We start from the raw sequence: 14,297 nt of genomic DNA on the forward strand, positions 1-14,297 counted from the left end.
AACCACCAAATCACTGGGTTTCCCTTTAAATGTCTGTAGTCTTAGCACGTGAGGTCATTGCTGGTATTGAGCTGGAGAAGAGGCAGAGAGCTCTTTCCCCCGTTGCACCCAGCCAGAGCACTCGTCCCTGCCATGCAGTGGCCATCCCCGGCACAGAGTGAATTTCGGGTCTGAATGTGTCGCCACTGGCCGTGGATTTTGCTGTTCCCCTCCTACAGCCAAAGCAACGTTGTGTGGAGGGAGACAGAGCCAGCTCAGCACTGATCCCATTCACCTCCTGTTCTCAGATGGGTTTTTTCCCCCCACGCCCTTCCTACATCTTCTCTTCACCAGTCTTGTTCACAGGACCTTATCGCCTGACCTTATCGCCTTATCTCAGAATGAAGGACATGGACCTCTTGGAGCGCATCCAGAGGAGGCTCACGAAGATGATCAGAGGGCTGGAGGACCTCTCCTATGAAGACAGGCTGAGAGAGTTGGGGTTGTTCAGCCTGGAGAAGAGAAGGCTTAACGGACAGCTTTTAATGGCCTCCAGTACGTAAAAGGGACCTGCAGGAGAGATGGGGAGGGACCCTTTATCAAGAAATGTAGCAAGAGGACGAGGGGTAACAGTTTTAAACTGAAAGAGGGGAGATTTAGATTAGATATTGGGAGGAAATTCTTTGCTGTGAGGGTGGTGAGGCACTGGAACAGGTTGCCCAGAGAAGTTGAGGATGCCCCATCCCTGGAAGTGTTCAAGGCCAGGCTGGATAGGGCTTTGAGCAGCCTGGTCTAGTGGGAGGTGTCCCTGCCCAGGGCAGGGGGCAGGGGGGTTGGAACTAGATGGTCTGTAAGGTCCCTTCCAACCCAAACCATTCTGTGATTCCATGACGCAGCTCTCCTCTGGTGAGACACAGAGCAGGCGAGATAGCACATCTTGCCCTGGTTGCTTCACCCTTTGTTGCACCAAAACGAATAGGTAAGGACTTTCCATTTCTCCATCGCCATCACCATGCTGTCCTGCTTTTCTACCTCCCCCAGCCTCCCGCACCACAAGTCTTGGTTTGGGGGTGGAGAGAAGGACCTGCTGAGGCAAGGGTCCAGGGAAGCAAAGATGCTACAGTTCACTAGGTGGGCCTGAACCAGGCTGGGCTACATTGGGCTGGGTGAGAGGAGACCTGCATTTTTTTCCTGGCTGTTTCTGCCACCACTGCTTTGCCCTGCAGGTCTGAGCACTGTGCTGCCATTTTTCCACCTATAAAAGGGAGTTAACAGTGCTTCCACCTCTGCAAAAGCAGGCTGAGGCCACCAGAGGAAAGCGCAACGCACAAGGTAAGTATTTATTCTAACAGCAAGACACCTATCTTGGGGGCACTCGAGAAGGAAAAAAAAAGAGGCTAGATAGAGCAGAGGAATGTAAACACGCTGGCTTTGAAGGCTCAGGCCATCTTGTTCAGTCTAGCTCAAACACCAGCTCCCAGGCATGGGCACGGACCCAAAGGGTACAGAAAGTGCATGCACAGTTCAGTGAGCACACTGGCGTCCCTGGGCTGCAGCGGGCAGACACTAATGACAAAGGAGGAATTAAACACCAGAGTGCAGTGACAGAGTTATGTTTCCTTAGAAATCATTAAACCCAAAGGCAAGTTGTTTTATAAAGGAAACACCCCGTGTAAAGTGCAAGAGATGAGAAATGACAGGGAATTGGCTCCCTACCATACTACGCGCTCAGAAAAATCAGCAGATGTAGAGTTGTGCGATTTTCTAGTATGCAATTTGTTTTTACATTATGTACAACTGGAGTTGAAATGCGCTGAGACCCCATCCCACAGCTCTTGAGTTAGAGAGGTGGGCAGCACGGCTGCGTAAAGGCGGTCACCACGTCTATCTCCCTCCTGTAGAGCTGCCTCCTCTCGGGGCAGCTGGTGTGTGTATGAGAAACCAGGTCCACGGAGACCTGGTTTCACCACCGGCTGCAGAAGCTCAGAGCCCAACCAGCTTCTCCAGGGCCACAGCCAGCCTAGAAACAGGGGCTGTGAAGAGCACACGCATTAGAGCTGTGCCACAGAGATGCTTTGTTTTTTTTTTTTTCTCTTTTTACTCTGATAAGACCCACACATGCTCCAAAGGGGCCCGGCTCCCTCCTCTTTCCTCCACTCCCAAGTAGGCAACAAGACAAGGAGCCGTGTGGGCTGCTGTGTCCCACTCCTGCCAGATAAATCTGGCTTTTGTAGGACGCTCGGAAGAAAAATCTGCTTGCATCTTTTCATCTTTGTATCTTACAAAGACCAAATGGATGCTTTGAGTCTTTGTGTGTGTGTGTGTTGTTTTGTTTTTATTTCTGGATGGGAGAAAACCACAAGAAAGACTGACATTAAAGTTTCTCTGGATGCCCCCTCTGTGCGCCCGTATGTCCAGACCCGCGTACTGAGGCCGCGCTGGTTACCCTCAGCGCACCGTGTCTGCCACCCAGCTGGGCGCCGCCACTGCCGCGTCTAGGGCTGCGCTCTCAATACCCGCTCCCAAAGCAGCCTTTTACGTCCAGCATTAAAGCTCTTTACGTTCGGCGTTTGAACATTCTCTAAATTTTTTTGTGGTTAGGTTTTTTTTTTTCTTAAAATAATGTAAAAAAAAAAGTTTCTTGAAGCCTGACGTCAATTGTAGTTGATGGGCTTTGTTTATTCACGCCAGTTAACGGGCTAAACGGAGGTCTCCTGTACTTTTGCAAGCGATCTTAATCCCTTCGAATGAATAACAAGAAGAAAAAGATGGGTTGACAGAGGCAGTTAGCAGAGATCATACTTACACATGTTTGTTTTCGGTAATTAGTCACAGTGTTAATAGAAACATCCACTTTAAGCAAAGACTGCTGATTTGCACAAACAGAGGGCCATATGCTCTGGTGGGTGTGGAAGGGGGTTGATAAAACTAAAAACTTTTCAGGAATTTTTATATGTGAAAACTTGCTATTATATTTGTTCGTTTATTTATTTATCCAGTTTAATAATTTTCACGCCAGTTCGGTTTTGCAGTGTTTTCCGCTTGAAAATGTCAAAATAAAAACACAGGGCTCCACGTTCACCTTCTCTTGCTTGCTCTTTCTCACACACACACACGGAGAATCAGAGAGTTTTTAAGTGGCTGTCTATTGCTAAGGGCTTACATATGGATAGCATATGAAAATGAACTAAGCTGTAGGTGTTTTAACAATGTAATTTAGAATATGTTGCCTTTTTTACTTTTCCAATAGTACCAGACGGGGTTTGCTGCCGGACTAGGAAAGCAACTGCTGCCTTTTGAAAAGATTTATTATTTTTTAGTGATGTGATAGACTAATACTGGTTCCAAAGGGGGAGATATGCTGAGTTGTTAACATCCCCCTTTGATTCCAGCCTATTCTGTTCCTGTCAAGTGTAATGGGGAAAATTCCTATATGTTATGAAATGCTATTCAATTGCACCTCTCTTCAGGTTTTTTTTCTTTTTTTTTTTTTAATAATAAAAATAATTGTTTTAACTTCAAACAGAAGCCTTTTTTTCTTGGACAAAATCATAACTTCACTTTCTTAAAGAGCTCGTGATCAGTATAGGTTTTCAAGAGAAAGGAAGCTGCATGAGTTTGTGTGTTTGCTTTTGTTCATTATTGTGTTTTTAGGCATGTTTATAATTTATTCAGCGTGGGTGCTTTTGACTTTGCTCGTGTGAAACATTAGATAACTTGCAAATCATCCTCTCGCAATGGGCCCAGATGCTCCGAGCAGTAACTGGGACACTCGAATTACAAGCCCCAGCCCTGGGATACATTCCCGATTACCTGTGGGGAGGTGCCGGTAGGGACAAGCATCCTCCTCCACTGCGGTTCCTCTGCAGCTGGTTTTCTGCCACCCGTCCCCAGCAGAACCTGGATGCTTGCTAAGTAATTTGTTCATTTCCAAATCATAATGGTCAAGTTACAAAGCAATTTACCACTGAATCTACTGACTGATGCAAAATATTATTCTCAGTTTTATTTACATTAATACTTTAGGGAAAGAAGCGCATATCCATTTACAGGTTTTTTAGCGCAACAGAAATGAATTCACCGTTTGTAAAACTTAAAAAAACAACCCCAAACTGTGCAGGCACACACATAGACACAGAGACTACGACAGAAATAGTTCTGGCCTGTTGCACACCTAAGGCACCTTAGACAGCCTTTCAGTGGCCTCTTTGGTCAGCCACATCTTCCGTCCTGTTGGTATGGTTTGTCCCACAAGTAAGTTGCATGCTTTGTCTCTGTCAAGGAACTGACCGTGTAGACCGATCTTCACGTAGAGGCAAAGTCCATAGTAAATGGGCTAAGAAAGGCAACTGCTGGCAATGCTCACATATAGCATGCAAAAAGCCACTGCAGAACGAAAAGGATAATCTGTTCTCCATGTCCATGGACGAGGGAAAAAGAAACGATGGGATGAAATATAACAATGCTTTAAGTTAGATGTTGGGAAAAGCTTTTTCCTGGCAAGGATGTTGGATCGCCAGAAAAGACTAGCTGGGAGGGTGTGAAATCCCTGTGACAAGAAGGATGTTGGGGTCAGGCTGTACAAACATCTGCCCCACTGGCGAGATACAACTGATCCTGTCTTGGGACTGGGATGGAGTCCCGAAGTCCTGAAGACACCTGCTTTCCTGGTTACTGCAATAAATCATGGTGTCACCCTGTGCTTCCCTTCTCATTTGCTCCGTATAGACAATGCTGTTTTCAAAAGTTTTTGTTGGACAAAGACTTTAATCTGTAGACATGGCAGATTAGAGGCCTTTTGTTGGCTCCGTCTTCAGCTGTTTCTGTGATGGTGTTGACATGGCTGGCTGCTACTGGCCTGGGTTTGGTGGCATTGGTATGTCCTTTCACCCCAAAGCGTCCTGCCTAAGGACTTTGGCCACACATCGGTGATGAGTAAAGGTGGATAAATGGACGAGCCGTGTTGGCTACGACGGAGCTCTTGCTTTGGAGGAAGCTGGCAGCCGGTGCAGTTCGAGTCCATCTTTGTCTTTACTAATCTGGCTGGCTTTCCTTAGGGGTGGCTTGGCGCTTCAAGCCCCGGGTTGTGCATGTGGCACCGATGTGCTGTGAGCAGAGGTGAGAGCCATAGACAGGGTGGCAGACATCGGTCGGAAACGCTGGAGTCAAAGCTGGGCTGCTTTTTTGGCTCCCTTTTCATCCCAGGGTAGCGGCCTCCCAGCAGTTTGGCTTTGAGTCACTGTGGTAATTCATGGTTAAAATCATCATTCTTGGCACATGCACCGAAGATTAAAAGAAAACAGGAAAAAATCCTCTCCGAATGACAGATTTACATACCGGGAGGAAAAAGCCCCACATAAAAATCTGATTTGAAGAACACAATTATAATATTTTACCCTCATTTCACTAACCATTTTATTGACTGAAAAAGGAGCTACCTCAAGACTATAGATCTAAAGTGCTAACAAATTAAAACCATCCCCGAAGGAGAAGGACTGCTAATCTGAAGCACGCCTCCCAAAAGAATTTCCGAAGATCTATAAATGCCATATGCTGAATAGACAGTATTTCTTTTAAGGTACAAGCAATTTTTTTTTTTCCCGAATGACTGACCAAACACAGTCAAAAAGGGAACAAAAAAAGACAAAGGACACCACATAAGAAAAACAAGAACACTATACCAGCACGAAATACCAGCCAACATGCATATGGGAACACTTATTTGATCATCTAAATATGCGTATTTTATACAGTGGATGTCCAAAAGTGATTGCATTTGCACTGATTCACTTAAGAAGTAAAGTTGGCCCAATATCCATATTCCATAAACAGAGGTAATAAATTAAAGAAGCTGAGGCTCTTCTTGCTGCCAAAGCACATTTAAAATGTGAGCCAGAAGCAGAGCGCAGCTAAGAAGTTTCGGAGAAAAACAGAGAGAAAGAAAAAGCTGTTATTTTGTAAATATAGGCACTCTTTGAAATGCAGGAAAAGGACAGTAAGTGAAGACTCTGCAGGACTCTGGAGGTCTCAGCGGTGTTTCCCCTGTCAGGTCGAGGGAGTGACGGTGTCTTTCTCCTGATGGGGACACCTGTCCCTCGCTCCTGCTCACCCATGTCTGCAGGTCTCTGAGGCTCAGGAGACGAAGTTGTACACTCTCGCGGCATGCCTGAAGAGTCGTGTCTCATGCTGCGTGCACTTCCACATCCTTAATATCTTAAAATTACACTTCTCACTGTAATGAAACACATGCACTTATGTTATGAAATACATAAATATAAACTGACAATACATATGTGCTTTAATATAAGCCAGAGAATATACATATACATTCTCAGTGGCCGTTCAACACCTGGAGATAAACACCTTCATTACAGCTCCGGGAGCAGCCGGCCAGTCCCAGGGAACAGAGAGGGAGAAAAATCACTGACTCTTTCAGCAGAATCCTCCCTTACACGAACCAGGCTTTTGATAATTTCATATGATGACAGAAGTCTCGGAAAGCCCTCTTGAAAAGCCTCAGGGCCACCCAGAAACAGAGATGTGAGGAAGTCAGGTGTACCTTGGCGCTTGCTGCTCTCCCTTCTCTGTGAGCAGCTAAACCGATGTTATTACATGCTGAAACCCCATATAGTTCACTTAGAGTATTCTTCAGCCATGCATCATACCCTGTATGGCCAAATGTAAGGTGAATCACAGAATCACAGAATGGTTTGGGTTGGAAGGGACCTTAGAGACCATCTAGTTCCAACCCCCCTGCCATGGGCAGGGACACCTCCCACTAGACCAGGCTGCTCAAAGCCCCATCCAGCCTGGCCTTGAACACTTCCAGGGATGGGGCATCCAACCGCGTTGTCAGATGGGCCACCTCTGTTTGCACTGACCTGTCTTCATTTTGGCCATGCGTGCTGTGGAAGGCAACAGTTTCTTTCTAGCATCTGTCTCCCAGTTTTCATGTGTTTGAGACAAAATGTCACTGGCCCGTTATTTTTGAAAGAAACGTGTGATTTGACAGGAATGGCATAAAAGTATTCAGAGGAACCGGTCCTTGCTTTTCTTAAAGCACTGCCTGGGAGGGCAGTTTGCTCACAAGCACGGCTGGCAGAGCCGTCCCTACACCAGCTGACCTCCTCCATGTTGGTTTGATAATGCTTTGCTGCTCGGCGGCGGCTGAAGGAGGTGAGCAAGCTCCTGCACTGCAAACCGGCGTGGGGATGGTGTCATGTGGATGTGTCTCAGACGAGCTTGTGAGTAGGTGGGACGAGGCGCCGCCGTCCGCCCTGCCATGCCGTGCTGAAGCCGGCGAGGAGCTGCCGAGTGCGGCAGGAGCGGAGGAGTAGGCTCCAGAGGGTTCCCAGATGGAGCCAGGCAAAGGGACAGCTGTTTGCAGGCACGGGCACTGCTCGCGCCTTGAAACCAGGGTACAGACCTCGCCGGGGAAGCAAAGCATTCTTGGATGACATCCACTTGGAAACTCTTCCTTGGTAGAAGGCAGAGGTTTCCACTCAGCAGCCTGCTCGGGAAGACTTTCATCCCTTTTTATTTCCAGTCGTTTTCCCCCTCCTCGTACCAAGCGCTAGCCCCCGGCCTGCTCCGGTGCCTGATGTACGCCATGTGGGCTGGAGAGCTGTACTGCAGCGGAGACTATCTGGGAACCACGTCTGTGTGCATGGCAAGTATTTGTCACTCTTCAGGCCATAAACTTCCCAAGGAGTCTTATTTTTCCTGTTAATATGGAAACTGAAAATTACAGGAACTCCTCACTAAAATGATGATGTTAGCTTATTTCCTGTGTAACATGGATTGACGTGTACATATGCTGCTGACATGTTAGAAAAGCAGCTATCTGCTCTCAAACTTGCTAGAGCCCACTCACAGGACACGGATCCAGACTGAGTGAAAAAAAGGCTTGTTACTGTGAAAAATCAAAGTGTTCCAGGGCACATTTCCTAAAGGCAAGTAACTTCCTTCATTCCAAGGTTAAGAAAAAATCCCCCTGTAAATAACTTAGACTGATTAAGAGGAGATACCTAACTGGAGTCCACCAAAGGAAGCTCTAGCATTAAGATGTATGCTGTCCTTAAAAAGAAAGGGCTTTGTGAGCCACGGATGCAATGCATACTAAAAATCAATAGCGTTTTCATATGTCTCATACATGCCTAAGGACAAGTTATCTCATTCTCCTCCTGAATTCACACTGGGGTAACAGCAAATACTGCAATGAGCACATACCAACATCTCCTTGTTCATTTTCTCTCTTATCTGCATGCATATGTCATCTGTAAGCTTTTTTATCCCATTTGAACGCAAGGCACAAATATTTAAAAATCTCAAGTGTTTACTGCAAACCAATTGGCCAAACCAAATTTCTGGCCATCCTCATAAAGAAGGTTCATTTTAATAATTTCAGAATGTTTTGGTTCTGTCTTAAACGTTTGTATTTTTAAACTCCTTTAAGAGCACACAATAACTCCCCCTTTGAAATCAGAGGGCCATCTCAAATTCACAACCCATTTTGCTTTGAAAAGATGGGATGTGAACAGTTGCTTACTGTTGCTTAAAGCCATTGCTCAGATGAGACTCAACAAAACTGACTTTTTCCACAGGGTTGTGGCCAAACCTTGTAAGACTTTTTCTTACAAGGTTTGGTGACCTGCTATTTCACTAACAAAAAACCACAAATGTTTTACTGGACAATTCCCTTTAGCTCTGTCCTAGGCAGTATCATTAACTTATATTTTGTAACAAATAATATTCTTTACTGCCCAATGGGTGCAAGGGCATGCCTGCAAATATCACCTGAGAAGAAGGCAGACAGTTCCAAAATCTCCCACTCTTGCTCTTGGGCAAGGGAAGGTGCACAGCCACAAAATCTGGTCAGAGAGATGACTTTCTTTTACATAGATTCAACAGTGAAACCTAAGGGAAAATGTACTTTCTTGCTTTTCTGGGAAAACAAGCCATGTTTTTGAGAGCACCTAAGCTATGAAAGTTGTTGGTATGTCTCACGTTTCCTGGTGAAAAGGCAGCCGATGCCACTGATGACCCCAGACAAATTGGAGGTGGAGGAGAAAGGGGAGAGGCGTCAGGCAGGCACAGGACAAGGTGACAGATGATACGGTCAGCCCATGGAAATGGGCTGCTCTCGCAGGAGAGTCTCACATTAGCCATGTGTCTAAGTAGTCCACCAAATCACAAGGGGTTCATACTTGCCTCATGGGGTCTTTTACCAGCATCATTAGGATTTGCCTTGAGCTCATGCAAGGGCTGTTTAAGAAAGATCACCTTCGAGACACACCATTTGAAAAAGTCCCCCTATGGCTAATGTTTATTGCAGAATTTCCTGACAGTATTTTGAGGCATGCAAAGTTACACAGACCTTCTGTGGCAGGACAATGATTTCAGCTGCATGGGGTGTGGTATATTGTTTATTCTGGCAAGTAAAGCTATACATTTGAATGTACCAAGAGAAAGAAAGGGGCATAAAGCTCCTTAAAGCTGCAATTAAACCACACAGATGAAGAAAACAACAAAATCAGGGAAAAAAGGGGATAGCTGTATTTGTATATTATCACTAACTGGTATTATACAGGTAGAATTTGATGTAACTTCAGTTATGTATGGGCTGGCCAAGTTTCTAACAAACTCCCCTCACTGGGGAAGTTTTGCCACTGGAAGCGTTTCGTGCTATTAGAGTGAATTCTGCAACAGATTCCTTCTAACAGTACCAAAAAGACCTCAGTACAAGTGAAAGTCGTTCTTTACTGAGGAACGAATGTAACCTGGCAGAGAGCTTTGGGGACAGACTTTATTTTCAGTGAGATGAGATGAGATGAGATGAGAAGAAAAAAAGAAATTATTACTCTTGCTCATGTTTTTGTCTGCTAATGAAGCTTGAGGAAACAGTGTGAAGGCTCTTGATTATTTTTTCTATTAGAAGACCAAATTCTGCTTTCCATTGTAATACATTTGAATGCTGTGGGTGAATCCCTGTTATCTTCAGCAAACTAAAGGCATCACCTTCTATTTACTCTAGAGTGAGAACAGAATCTGGCTACAGAGTCAAAGGATCCAATTCTGCCCCGAGGCCTAATTTGTCCTTTTTAAAAAGTGACCCAAATACAGCATCGACGCCACCAGGAGAACAGCAGGTTTTGAGTAAGGCACAGACACCATTTTCTGTGTGACTTCCCCTTGTCTCTGTAATGCATAGCTGCATATATGGGATGGTAGCACCACTGGCAGCTCTGCTGTCACCGAGTCTGAAAACCCTCCACCATATAAAGGTCTACTCTCTTACATGCTCTAAATCCCCTAAAACAAGTTTGCTTACCCTGAAATTGGGGTGTGCAGGGGTAGTGTTCCGCATTTGGGGAGATTTGAATACATGGTCTCATGCAGCAGCCTCTATGGGACAGCAAAGCAAACCTGGTTTGGGGGCTGCACGATTTCACTGGGGTTTGCATTCAACTTTTATCTGCCCTGTCTAATGCGCAAGTGTGGAGATTGACACTTGAAACACTAGCCAAGAAAGAAACAGGCTGTTTCAGGAGGTGCAGGCTCACAGAATCAAACAGAATCACAGAATGGTTGAGGCTGGAAGGGATCTCTGGAGGTGGTGAGCTGGTCCAACCCCCCTGCTCCAGCAGGGCCAACTAAGAGCCAGATGCCCAGGACCGTGTCCAGACAGAGACTTGCTCATCTATTAAACAAATTGGCTCTGAAGTGGATTGGGGGTCAGTGGTGTATGACTCCTACTTCAGTAGAGCTTCAATCATGAACAGCAATTTCTTCTTGCATGTAAATGTAATTTATCACAGTCTCTCTCAACCAAGAGTGTGTGCCTGAGAAGGCAGACAGAGTTATTTTGGAGTTTTGTGTTCTGAAGACACCATGAAATTCAGAAAGCTCAAGCTTTTCCTTCAGTGAGCTGGCAAGCATGAGCACTTGCTGCAAGCAGAGGCCATTAAGGGAAAGAGGAATGAAAAATAAAGAATGAGGAGTCTGGAGCTACCACAACAAGTGCTTGAGGGCAGACCGGGTCGGCTGGTGTGAAAAGAGGATGAACACATAGTGGAAAAGTAGAATCCTAGAAGAGGTGATCAGTTTAAGAACAATTTGGGGTGACCACTGTCAGCCACCCGTTCTCTTTGTCACTGGGTTTATGGGCTTTGCAGAGCCCCTGGCTCTCCAAAGATGTCTGAGTTACACTACCTCCATATATATGTGAACATCTCTCCTCCCTCCCTTTATATGCAAGCTAGAAAATCAGCTACTTGGACAACACATGTCAAGTCCTTCTCTCTGCCGTCTCTGACTGCAGGGGTGCCAGTGCCACCAGCCAAAACCAGATGAAGCATGAGCGAAACCCAGAGCTGAGGTTTCTGGGGAAGAGCTGAGAACTGGCATGCTCGTTCCACATCTCGGGGGAGGAATGCTGAGGGAGACAGGTTTCTGACCCTATCCACCTTGGCAGAGTACTTCCATCTCAGCTGAAAATATCACATTGAGGTAAATGGTCCACTTAACACCTCTCTCTTCTGTTTAAAGGTCAGGTATTTTCTAAGCACTTTAAAAGCTGATTATTTCTGAGAAAGTCGTTGCTGTTTGATATGTCTCATGAGGATAACTGGGAAAGTCTAGTAATCCAAATTTAGGATCATAAAAATCAAGGGGTCAATATAAAGAGTCCTTCTTTACCTTTTCCCTAATGCGCTCTGGTTTTCATTTCACAGATTCTCCCAGTAGCATTTTCCCGTGTCTGGGGACCAAGCAGGATGCAGATCTAACCCTGAAGATCTCAGTGACTCAGGCTGTGCTCAGGTCACTGCCAGGTGACCACTGCCTGCTCTGAGCAGCTGCTCTGCGCGATGGCCTTGGGGTGGGCTAGGGAGGGAAGATGGGTCTGTGCCTTGGTCCTCCAGTTCCCCCTGGTCAGTGGGAAATTAGAGATTTCTGTCTTTCAAGGGAGGGAGAGGAAGGCTGTAAGAGCTCAGCCAGCCTCTTCTCCCATGTGGCACACAGCAGCTTGCCAACCTGTCGCTCCACTTCTTGCTCCTTCATATGATTTAAGTTCCAGCCCCTCTCCTCTTTCAAACCACCGGGTTTAGGATATGGAGTTGCCCTGAAGAGTGCCTAAATTTAAACGTCTGAAAACACAGAGATACCAGATGACTGTAGATGCAACCCTAATGTTTGCTGGAGGAACTCTAAGTGAAACATTATTCCTTTTTCAGATAAGCTATGAGTTATCCGCAGGCACACAGCTTAATATATAGGACTGCAAAGAAATCAGGGTAGTAATCAAACAGCATGTCAAATGGTTCAAACCAAAAGCGCTTAGCATTGTCAGGGAGGGAGGCTTTTGAATGATTAGAACCAGAGAAAAACAGGTCTAGAAGGGACTTCAGGAGGTCATGTAGTCACTTCCCTGGCCCCCAGCCAGTTCGGTTATATGTGTGTTGTTCCCGACAGATGTTAGCCTAAATTGTTGAGACCGCCAGTGATGGAGACTCCATGACTTCCCCAGGCAATCTATTCTAGTGCTTCCCTAATTGTACCATTAGAAAGTTTTCCCTAATGCCTCAGAAAATTTTTATACACTTCCTTTGCGGCAGTTGAACTCCACCGCTTCATGACCTATCCCCTGTAGATGCAGAGGGCACGTTATGCCTTTCCTCTTCACAGCAGCCTTTATGTACTAAAAGGCTATTACCATCCCCTCCCCCTGTCTGTTTTTCTTGAGACCACACCAAGCTAATTCCTTCACTATTTCCTCCAAGGTCATGCTTTTTTAGACCTCTTGTTGCTTTCCTTTGGACATTCTCAAATTTGTCCACATAAGTCTCAAATTACAGCCGTATCTATGCCGAGGAACAAATAAATAGTATTTCTCCAAGAGTCTCCCCGTGACACTGCTTTTTATACAGCCCACACAATGTTTGCCTTTTTCATGACGCAGATTTGCAACTCAGTTTTGTTCTCACCCACCTCAGATTTGCGATCAATCCTGTCAAAGTGTGGCACCTTGCCTTTTCACTGTGGAAATTCACCCGCCGTGTTTTCCAGGCCATTTCACTGGTTTCCCAAGGGCACTTTGAATTCTAATGCAATCTTGCAATGTACTTGCAGCTCCTCCCAGCAGTATCATCTGCTAATTTATCTAGAACGCCTCCTTTCCTGTTGTCCAGAGTGTTAGTGATAGCATTGGGCAAAGCCGGCTCTAGTGTCCTGTGTCATCCCCTCCGAAGAGTCCTTTCACTTTGAGAGCAAACCTTTGCCAACTGCTCTGTGGGTGCAGGTACCAGAACAGCTTGCAAACAGCCTAGAGACCACGCTGCTTGCTTACAGGATTGTGAGCCGTGTGCAGCTGTCAAAACCTGATTAAAGGTTTTGATTAAGCTATCCACTGCTTCTCCCCTTATTTCAAATGATTCGTACTTGGTAGATCCAAGCTGGATGCTAACCTTTTCACCTTCCAGTTCCTCCCCAGAAGTTTGTTTGCTTATTTGTGAAGAATTTTCCAGCGGCTGCATTTAAGCTGAGGGCTCCGTGATCCTCTGATTCTGCTTTCTCTGTTTTGGTTTTTTTTTTTTTTATTGCCCCCTTCTTTTCCCCTGACCTTTTCCAGACTCCTGGTACCCCAGCTGCTCCCTGCAAGGCCTCAGTGATAACTGCTGACAAGCCAGAGACATCCTTATGTCAGACAGGGAAACTCAGCCAATTGAAAACGTGAGCCTACCTAATTCCTTTCTGGCTTGTTCTTTTCCTGTTATGGTCTTTTGTCCTTGGAATTAATGATCACTGCTATAGGGACGATAGATGAAAAAAAAGCATTAACCACTTCGACCTTCATCTCTAATGTTTCCCTCTCCACCAGTCTTTTCCTTACTAGGAAAGTACTTGTAGAGCGATTTCTTTTTGTCCTTGATGCCTCTGTTCTTACATGCTTGAGTTATTCTTTTGTACCCATCTTTAGTAATCTCACCTACTGTTTACTTCCTACATTTCCTCTTGAGTTTGAGATCAATGAAGAGCTCATGATTTTCCTAAATTTGTATCTTTCTATAGCTGATTTTTTCCTCCGATTCTTTGAAAAGCTGCCAGCTTGTTTCATCTTTTCCTTAAAGAGCCTTCAATGAGACTTAGCCTATCAATTCTTCGTGGTTACTGAAGTTTGAGTTCTTCCTTTTCATTTTCTTAAATTCTCTTTATGAACATCATAAACTTTGTCATTTCATGTTCACTCACACAAATTGCTTTTTACCTTTATATTCTCAACCCCTCCTTCTCTGTTGGTTAGAATCAAAACTAAAAAAAGT

Source organism: Rissa tridactyla, chromosome 2 (assembly GCF_028500815.1).
Source record: "Rissa tridactyla isolate bRisTri1 chromosome 2, bRisTri1.patW.cur.20221130, whole genome shotgun sequence".
NCBI lineage: Eukaryota > Metazoa > Chordata > Aves > Charadriiformes > Laridae > Rissa > Rissa tridactyla.